The sequence below is a fragment of the Etheostoma spectabile genome, chromosome 18 (genome assembly GCF_008692095.1).
Source record: "Etheostoma spectabile isolate EspeVRDwgs_2016 chromosome 18, UIUC_Espe_1.0, whole genome shotgun sequence".
Taxonomy (NCBI): domain Eukaryota; kingdom Metazoa; phylum Chordata; class Actinopteri; order Perciformes; family Percidae; genus Etheostoma; species Etheostoma spectabile.
The window spans coordinates 25500756-25509737 of record NC_045750.1 but is presented as its reverse complement, the minus strand read 5'-3'; the positions used below and the strand labels follow the sequence as shown (position 1 = coordinate 25509737).

Sequence of the window (8982 nt, the reverse complement as noted above, 5' to 3'; positions counted from 1 at the left end):
CTCTCTCTCTCTCTCTGTATTTGCTCGCTTTGCTCACGCAGTGTTTGTTCTGCAGCCGGGGATTTGAAGTTTGACCCGTTGCTCGGTTAAAAAAAACAGCACCGTTAAAGTGACGTGTCCTTGAAGGACAGGGACAGGCAGTTGAACTGAGATAGGCGCACTAATGCCACACTCCGTCAAACATCCGGCCCACGGGCCAGAACCGGCCCACCAAGGGGTCCAATGAGGCCCGCTGGATGACAAAGTGTGAAAATTGCAGAGAAGTAATTCATTCTGATTCTAAATTATTACTTATGGTATTACTTTAACCCTGGTGTTGTCCTTGGGTCAACTTGACCCGTTTCAAAGTGTTTTATATCAGAAATAATAGATTTCTTTCAACCAAATTGCCCAAAGATAACATGGATGATTTCATACGACATTCTCCAGGTAAAATTGATGATCACTGTCATTGAATTTGTTGGGTGTTTTATTTAAACTTCTAGAATTTGAATTCTTTTTTTAGTTTTTTTTTATGGTTTCAAAACAGTATCCGGACTAAACTTTGACATCTACCCATCTGTAAATCCATTCAGCATCCTCTGATCTTAACTATTAGTCAAAATAATTCATAATTTCCGCCTTTTTAACTTAAAACGTATGTTTAATTTGATAAAAATGAAGTTTGTTGACCATGAATTACAAGAATAAGTGTAAAACCTGTTATTAAACCAGCTCCGCTTTTTTTTTATTAAAAAAGCCCCAAAAAGTGACAAATAAATCACAAAAAATTACAAAAACATCGGAAAAGCAATAATAAAAAATTCTATTTTGACCTGGAAGGGCAATTTCATGGTTAACGGGAAGACAACACAAGGGTTAATCTCAGAGAATATGCAAGTTCTCTTTTCATAAATGTACGTCTTTTATTGTTTTTCCACCGAATGTTACCCCCTCTCTCCTGGGTCCGTAACTTTTTTTTTTTCTTCCTACAACAGCCTTAAAACGCTGTCGTAGCAGAAGCAACTTGCATTTTCCAACATCCAACTGACGAGACGCTCCGTGGCCGATAACGTTTTGGATCTTTCTGGAGGGGTTTACTGCTCTGGCCCACTTCAGATCAAAACAGGGTTATGTAGCCCATGAACTAAAATGAGTTTGAAACCCCTGGTCTATGGTCTCTCCTGAAACTGCTCACATTCCAGTAATGGGGAGAAGCGGCACTTACAGGAATATTGTGCATTTTCCCAGTGCGCTTTTGTAATGACGCCGCTTTATTTGAACAGTTGAGGGCAGTGCCTCTGCTGGGTCAAGTAGGATCTTGTTTCCATTCATGATTTCCACTGTGGATGTGGAAATCCGACATGAATGTACCGCTACAAATGCTCTTTCTTTTCTCAGGAAAGGAAACAGCTCCTGGTGCTACATGTAGCTGAGGACTGTATTATCTGTTGAACTCGCATTACGTCACACAGAGCCAGTGGTACATGCTGCTCAACACATGTCAGAGGCCTTTTGTACAGCTGTCACTGCACTCAGCAGCAGATGCACTGCACACATTGGCTGGTGTCTAATGCTGTCACACTCACCTGTGGCCCTCAGTTAAAGGGCACGATTCAAGAGCTCTTCTCTCCTCTTAGAACCAGGTAGAATTTACTAATCCAACAGCATTTTTGTCAAGAAAACCCTGCCTCGGAGTGTAGCTGAAACTACTCCGCTCTGAAGTTGTTCCCAGTTCCCCTGCAACCTCATAGATACACTGAGACATTTCTTTCAGTTCCTTCTCCTCGTCATCGTCACTCAAATCAGGAGTTCAGATGTGATTCATGTAAAAATGTGTTTCCGGTGACCAGTCCCTCAGTGAAAACTCACTACGGAAGTGTGGAGGTGAATGAAAGCCCGAGTAGACCTGCTCCGCTGTCTTTCACATTCAGCTTTAGCCTCGAGCGCTGCCATTGTATGCTGCAGGGTGGGGGTGGACTAAACTATTGTACGCCCTTTGAAGAGGGTGGATTCAAACAATACTTTTAAATGGAGCTCATTGGCAGTTCCTCTGTCATTTGTGTACTCAGGCGTTCCTCTTTGATTTGAATCTCATTTTTTTTCATCCAGCAAACCGGGAAACTGTCACAGACAGTGCACATTTCAACATGAGAGAGTCAGTTGCTCATGAAATTGTATTTTATGAAATATGACACACACAAAAAACCTCAGACATGCTTTCACGGAAATATTCAACTGTCAAGGACGTGTGTCGAGTGTAAATCTCAATCTACGCTCTAAAAGCATGGGATGTGTGACTGTTAACTTCAACCACGCATACACTACACAGTGAGATCTCCAGTTGAATACACACACTTATCATCGCCGTTCTCTTCTACCCACGGTTGTTTCCATAGAGCTGGGGATTTCAGAGATGGTATGCTCTCTTTACTTAACGTGTTGTCTTCCCGCCGACCTGCACATTTTTGTTTTGTTAGAGTCAAAATTTCAAATAAAAAAACCTTTTTAGCAAAGTTTTGGTCGTCTTTTTGGGCACTTTTGTGTCTTTCCCCGGATGTTTTTGTCACTTTTTCAACATTTGAAAGAAAAAAAAGCTTTTTTTTCTTCACATTTGTCACTTTTTTGACATTTTTTGTCACTTTGCTCGGCATCTTTTTCACATTTTTGTGACTTTGTACTCATTTTTTCACATTTTAGTCACTTTTTATTGACATTTGTCACACACAAGTTTTTTTTATCAATTATTCTTTTCTCCAAATCTTATAAAATTGACAAAAAAACCACTGATTATTTATTTAACTGGTGAGCAGCGTTGTTGGGAACCAGCCACGTTACTTTTTTGGACAATTTGCTTGAAAGAAACCCAAATTTCTGATATAGAGACTTTTTGAAAAAGGGGTCAAATTTGACCCAAAGACAACAGGAGGGTTAACTAGTCATGGGCCAAGTGAAGCACTCGGCGAGCGTTCCAACCTCAAGCTTTCTCCCATCATGTTTGTACAAACGTGTTTATGTGTTAAAGTGTTAGTCCGCTTGGCTGCTGTGGATATGTAAGCCTACACAATCTGTGGAATGAAAAGTGAAGGGATACAGACATTTAGACGACATTTAGAAAACCATCGGAGAGCTCGGACTGCTGACAATGAAGATAAAGATTCAAGATTTCTTCGTTTGTCATTCCACAGTACACTGTAGTACGAAATGACGTGCATATTTCACAGCTTAAAAGAAAAAATACACCACAGAAAAAATTAAAAACACCGTAGAAAAGTCGAGATATTAGCTATAAATACAGTATGAAAATAAATAAATGCTTATATGGGTGTGCAGAGCCTGTAGAGTGATAAATATATATATACTAAGTCTAAAAAAAACTGAAAAATATAAATATCTATAGATATAGTATACAGTTGGGAGTATAAATATCCATATTTAAAGTAGTGTGGTGGAGAATGAGGTGCAGTCAGAACAGGTATATGTATATGTATATATGTGTGTATATGTAGATATATGTGTATATACATGTTTATGTTTATGTGTGTACATGTTAACAACAGTTATATTTGGCAGATGTCTGCCTTCTCCGAATGTCTCCTAGTTTTAAACCTTGTTATTACATAGAGAGATATGCTAATTATTGAGCTTCAGAGGCGCTGGTTGCCAATTCTCTTACCTTTGGACAGAGCCAGGCTAGCTCAGCACTCCCAGTCTTTGTGCTAAGCTAAGCTAAGCTAAGCTAACAGGTTGGGGTTTTCTTGCAGCTGTAGCTTTCTTTTTTCTTTAGATAATTGTTGGGCATTTTAGGCGTTTATTTGTATAGGACAGCTTAGACTTTAAAGGGAAGAGAGAAGGGGATTGACATGCAGCAAAGGGCCACAGCATCGAGGAGTAAACCTCTAAAAATGGGTGCCCGCTCTACCAGGTGAGCTAACCTGGCGCCCAGCTAAGCTAACAGGTTGCTGGCTGTAGCTTCATATTTAACAGACCTACATGAGAGTGGATCAGTCTTATCATCTAACTTTTTTGCCAAAAAACATCAGGTCACTGAACATCAACAGGTGTATATTTTTCTTTAAATCTTGTAACAAGATTAATTAGAGAAATCATCAGAATCTGAAGTCTTTGGAGTCTGGTTTATCAGTTACTGTTGGCATGAACCTCATCAGTTTTGAGAGGAGCGTGCAAATTACACAAAGACTGCAGCCATGAGCCATGGGTTTATCTAAGTGGAATTTTATAAGAAAAGTGTCTATTAAGTAGGCTAGTTCATTAGAAGATCTTCTATGCATGATCCAACTAGTCCCTCTAACACACCCCTCTGCCTAATCCCTATCAAACCAGTTCTTCTTCAGCTTGTCAAGGATACAATGCGCCCTGGGATTGCTTTTGTTTTCCCTTGTTTTTCAAAAAACCACTGTCTTTTGAGTGAATGATTATCTTCCCAGGCCTTTAATTGACCAACAACGTCCAATACAGACACACACAAAGGGACTTTAGGGCTGGCTAGATGGGCCGGAGCTACACCTCAGAAAGTCTCCATGTCTCAGTTGTCGTGGAGCCCGTTTAAACAGTGTCGTAAAAGCAGCGTGCCGAGTGACATTCAGCTTCCAGGCGGTCGTAAGCTCCTCCGAATCTGTCGCACATTGCGTTTCCCTCGGCCTTGGACAATGTGCTAATAATTACAGGGAGCCTGAGGCCTGTGTTTGCATTTGGCGGAGTAGTTGCGCAGTGGGAGGGATTTGTGCCGTAATGATTCAGGCTCACAGATGTAATTAATTGCTTTTTCACATCCTTCAGAGCAGAATCGGATTTGTTCACTGTCTTGTAAAATGTAAAAGAAGAGCAGGTGGAAAGTCCTTTGCGTCTGCATAAAACAGTGAAACAAAATAAAATCAGGCCTGGGTCACAGATTTTCACTTTGCTTGCCTGAGGTTTTGCTCAAAATGTATTTAAACTTCACTTTAAATTAAATGAATGCGGTTGTGATCTGTATTCTTTTTTTTTTACACAAATAAATTGTGGGCTAAAATGTAATGTGAACGGGAATGTAACACCAAGACAAATCTTTCAGTGAAAAGATGAATTTTAGCTATGTCACTTTAGAAAAATAAGTAAATAACAGGAAGCTGCATGCTTTTCTAATTACAGAAAGACTTCCTCTATAGATAAAGACCTAAACCGATGGGTAAAGGAGTTGCGCTTTCGTTTGTTACAGGAAGTGACATACACTGCAACCTTCCTGTGTGAAACATGGCACACCACAGCAACCGAGAACAAAAAAACGATTAACAGGATGGGATAGAGAAGTAACATGGATGTGTCTGGGTCTAAAACAGAACATATAACATATAATCCATTATGGATGCAGAAACCTTGAGTGCTTTTAATATGAGTTTGGCCAACAAATGGAATGAACATCATTTACTGCATATCTTAGTTTATGTCCAAGTTAATGTCCTTCTGCTCATCTCAAGTGACAATAAACCAACCACGAAGTGTGTGTATGCCTTCACACATTCTTTAAAAGCTGTGGTAATGAAATCTTTTGAACCCAGGTCAAAGGCTGCCATTCACACCTTGTGTAATTATTAATAGGTCAGCTGTGGAATATTGTCAGACTAAAACATCATCGCTTTCTCTCTCATTCTCTCTCTCTGGTGCCTGTTGGCAACCTCCCACTTAGACAAGCCCAGAAATAGAGTCACCAATGCAACTTTCATCCCTAAATAACACACAACACTACATCCAATAATAACCCACCACACACAGTCTTCTCACCGGCTCCTATTAATGACCCCCTCTGAGGAGCCATCTGCTTTCCTGTAAGCCCCTCACACTCAGCAGCTGTGTGTGTAGCCCGTGTGCTCGGGTCATGTACATGGATGGCAGGTTGTTGGCAGGTGCTCCGTGGAGCTCAATGATTTGTGAACGTCTCAGCTCACTAGTCAGTGTTTAAGTGCAGTTTCATATCCCACGCTGGAACAATGTTTCCTGTTTCTCTAAAGATTACAGGTCGTAAGTGTACCACAGTAGTTTTAGAAATGGAGTTGTAATGATGGTTCTCTTTGCATGTGTTGCAGTTATACTGTTCTTTTTTTGTATACTGTGATGCGACCTAAATAATAATGAATTTAAGCGGAAACACTGGAATACATAAAGTGTACAGCCGAAGGTTGATCTTTCACATACATGTGCAGCAGATTTACGTGTATTTGGTCCATATCTGACCAGATTTGGCTCAAATAATGTTTCTGTCAGGTCATTGAATTACTGATCCCCTGCTTCTCACATGATTTTTTCTTATCTTATGCTAATCTAACAAAATCATTATGTGAAATCAAAGTGCCCCAGAATAAGTCACAGGGTTGGACGCGTGCAGTTAAGGGTGAGTCCTTACCGGCCCAGGGCTCTATGCTGCAGGCCTTCCCCTTTCCTCTCTGTCACTATCTTAATAAAGCATCAAAAGGGCCCCAAAATCAGCATATATTTAAAAACTATTAAAATAAAAGCTATTTGCTGATTATACTTGATGTGACTGTGTACAGTGGTTTGTTAAATCTATTGTGTACAGTATATGCAAGCAGTTTTTAATGCCTTCATTTTCAGTGTTTTGCAACAAACCTGCTTGTGTCTGCAATTAAGTCGCATCGCAGGGAGCCAAGATCTCTAGCGGGGCCTGTTGTGTCTGAGAATAGGAATATGCTGAGCCATCTGCAGTATCATGCCAGCTCTGTGTCGGAGTCTGCTGTCTCCTCAACTAGAGGGAGTATGGTGGCTCTCACACACAGACACACACACACACACACAGACAGGCATGTGTGCACTCGTGCATCACAGGTAGGACACTGTCTTTTACGTTACAAACATGCACTTACACAAGCAAACTGTGATGTTTACATGTGAGCTCATGACATGATTCTATTAAAGTGATGAATCTTTTTGCCCTATTTGGTATGTATTATATCCAGAATTCTAAGGTTCTGCTTCACCAGTCCAACTACAAACAGGGGAGATAGGGTTGCTAAATGACAGACATACCTTTTCTTTGTTTGCTCTTGTCCCTATGGCAACATTGACAAAGACTCAGCAGCAGATGGCTGAAGCACATCTAAAAAAACTGACAGGCTTGAGTCCCATCCCTTACTTACCATTCTTCAAATATCTATCTATTAAAGCAACTAGATCCAGATCAAGGAAGTCGGTCCGGAGCCATCTTCTGACGTTATGTGTATATATCATAGACACAATCCAGCAGTCCCATTCATCATGAACTCTGTCTCATGGCGCAGGCCTACAGTATGTGAAAGCCAAAATACCAAAGCATTAGTGGGATCATGCAGTTATAGGCATATAGCGTGTATGAAGAGAAATGTTTTATTTCCATTCCATTCATTTTATTACATGTATATATATATATATATATATGAACATGTGGTGATATTTGTGCATATCAAGCTGTTATACAGAACATTTGAGTGTAGAGTTATTCCAAAAAGGTCCTTATTTGTGTACATTCTGCCTGAGCACACTTAAAAATGATCGGTAGCTGCTCCGTGTTTTGCTTGAGTTGAAATGCAGCCTGCCAAAAGCTGTATAATGATAGCAGAGGTAATGCATTCCACATGTTCACAATTAGGCATACAATCTCATCTGTGATTTGCTCACCAAATATGGTTTTCAGATAACTTGTGTGATGCAACGTGGTTCGTTGTGGTCCAAAGTAGACTACACATTCCTTTCCAATTTGGCTGGTTACATCCCTTTGATTCATGCTGGTTAACATCAGATCAAGCTGCCATACATGGAAATGTTTTAATTGTTATGTACTGCTGATTTGATGGAAACTGTCAGCGTTTTATGCCAGTAGTGTATTTTGTGAACTGTGAATATTAATAACATAAGCTACAGTAGCAGGACGTGCAAGCAGCCCGAGACTTTGCATTGTGATCAACTCATGAGAACCAGAAAATGGCTATCAATCAAAATCAAAATGGCCATGTCCTTTTTTTTTTTTTTTAAATTAAATACATCTGCTTCTCTTTATCACTTTAACTACCAGAGGGTCTAGATGACAGAAATGATGACATCATGGAAAGACGAGTTTCTATATGCTGTATATATAGTATGTAAACAGTTTCCTTGTCTATTTGTGGAAGTGGGGGGATGTTGTGAACGGAAAGACAGTTTGTCCACACAAAGTCAACTCTGCAATGACAAGCACCCACCGCGCCAAGTATCCTTTAGCAGGTAGAGGAATCTCTCCCGCTGTTCTATCTCAGTGGAAAGCTACAAGAGAAATTCTCTTCAGAACAGTAATAAATCACCGCGTAATTTATAAAATATATAGAGCGGATTCTATTCACTCACAGCATCCTTCACGTTGTAAATTCCTGGTTAGACGGAGTAAACAATTCCCACAGCGCACACTGGATCCTTGCCCTGTTGATTGATTATTATGGCCATAAACAATGGAAATTAAGGGGAGCGGCAAGGATTCCAGCAAGGATGGAGGACAACGGGCACCCAGATAACACAGTGGGTGCCCAGACAGCTCAGCTGGTAGAGCAGGTGCCCATATATAGAGGTTTAGTCCTCAATGCGGTGGGACAGGGTTTGACTCCGACCTGTGGCCCTTTGTTGTGTGTCATTCTCTCTCTCTCTCTCCTTTCATGTCTCAGTCTGTCCCATCAAAAATAAAGGCTAAAAATAAATCTTTAAAAGAAGGATGGAGGACAACAATATTTTATGGTTTAATCAGATTAGATTAGATTAGATAATACTTTATTCATCCCACAGGGGGATATTCCCTTGTCAATGCAGAAAATTCAGCCAGAAAGCAGAGGAAAGTGACAGAGAAAAAGGGAAGGATAGAGGGAGAGAGAGATTGAGAAAATGAAGAGGGTGGTACCTTAATCCCAAAATGGAAAGGAAAGAAATTAACCCACTAGAACTAGAACACACACACACACACACACACACACACACACACACACACACACA

At 40.3% G+C, this 8982-nt stretch overlaps 1 long non-coding RNA gene across 1 annotated transcript in view; it reads left to right on the top strand.

Moving 5' to 3' along the window:
* LOC116705813 (uncharacterized) overlaps positions 1 to 3124 on the top strand; it is a 17218-nt gene extending 14094 nt beyond the window's left edge. The window contains exon 3 of the long non-coding RNA XR_004336051.1: positions 2919 to 3124. This is a non-coding gene — a long non-coding RNA (uncharacterized LOC116705813). The remainder of the gene's footprint in view (positions 1 to 2918) is intronic.
* The last annotated feature ends 5858 nt before the right edge of the window (positions 3125 to 8982 follow it).